The sequence below is a fragment of the Archocentrus centrarchus genome, chromosome 24 (genome assembly GCF_007364275.1).
Source record: "Archocentrus centrarchus isolate MPI-CPG fArcCen1 chromosome 24, fArcCen1, whole genome shotgun sequence".
Classification (NCBI taxonomy): domain Eukaryota; kingdom Metazoa; phylum Chordata; class Actinopteri; order Cichliformes; family Cichlidae; genus Archocentrus; species Archocentrus centrarchus.
This window is the reverse complement of record NC_044369.1, coordinates 25870318-25871692: the sequence shown is the minus strand read 5'-3', so window position 1 is coordinate 25871692 and position 1375 is coordinate 25870318.

Sequence of the window (1375 nt, the reverse complement as noted above, 5' to 3'; positions counted from 1 at the left end):
TCCAAGCATGGACACAGCCTCCCCACGACTTGTTTCAACATCTCTTCCAGACTCCATCTGCTCTTCCAGGGCACGGCCCACTTCAGGGACCAACCGCCAGCGCCCTCTGTGATAGACCACAGCAAGCTACGGCCTCCACAACAAACTGCACCACACCGAGCACAAAAATGTGGCAAGGTCTGCCAAGGGTATTGAGGATGCCACTGTTGGCACTAAGTTCAAGGGTCCCCCCTGGTGATGTTAGCACAGTTCTGTTTGCTGATTGGCTGAGCAACGACCATAACTAGGTGACCAATTGTGGTGTTAAACTCGGTTCTTTTTATGGGTCAGTAATGTGATCGAGTTCACTTGAGTCATTTGAGTTGCCCCTTCCCCTTCCAACCCCCAACATAAGATTAAGTAAGTTACACATTTTTATTTTAATTAAATTCAAATAAAAAGACAAAACTTAAACAGAAATAACAATAAATTGAACAAAACTGGAAAATTGCAATTACAAGATAACCAAAATTACTTATTAATTGGAATATTTAATGTATAAATTCCTGACTGTAAAGTCCGGTTCAGCCCGGGTGCGAGGTGTTTCTGGTGAGTCTGCTCTCCCCTTGCACTCACTCACTTTTAGCAGCAGCAGCCGCTAATCAGAGGACTCATATGAACTGGATTAATGGAGACCTCAGATTTGTGATTCATGATTCAGAAGGAAAATTCGACTCACTAAGTCAGGTGGTTCAGGATCCAGCCAGCACTAGTGACCAGGGTTTTGTTATGAATAAGCTTCACTACCTGTCAAATGTGGCATGCTGATCACTTAAACTACTTCAAGCAGTTTTTTTAAACAGAGTTTTTATAATTATAAATAATATAATATAAAATAATTACTTTTAGCCTCACTAGTTCTGGACACTGACTTCTAAACTATCCCTAACCAAACACCTCAGTCCAGCATGTGGCAAGAAAGAGTGATCTAAAAGTGAGCCTGTTTTTAATGGAGTGTGAAATATATGATATGATGAACACAGGTGGCTCAGACTGAACTGCTGACATACAGATTTACAGGCAATATCTTCACTGACATGGAATTCATCTTGAAGTACTGCAGTAATTTCTGAGAGGTTTCTAATGTCGTTGATTCCATGGTGTACAGGGACATCAAGTGGCTAAGTGCAGGTATTACACAACATGCATGAACATGCATGCAAGTCAAATTTTACCAAGACATCTGTGATTAAATTGGACTTTTTTGTTTGTTTGCTTAACTTAAGGTAACTATTAATAAATAAATAAAAACAATGGTTGATGTTGATTATTTAATAGGTTCTTTTGTATTTCCTTGTGGACACAAATGAACATTAATATAGAAACACAAAGTTGG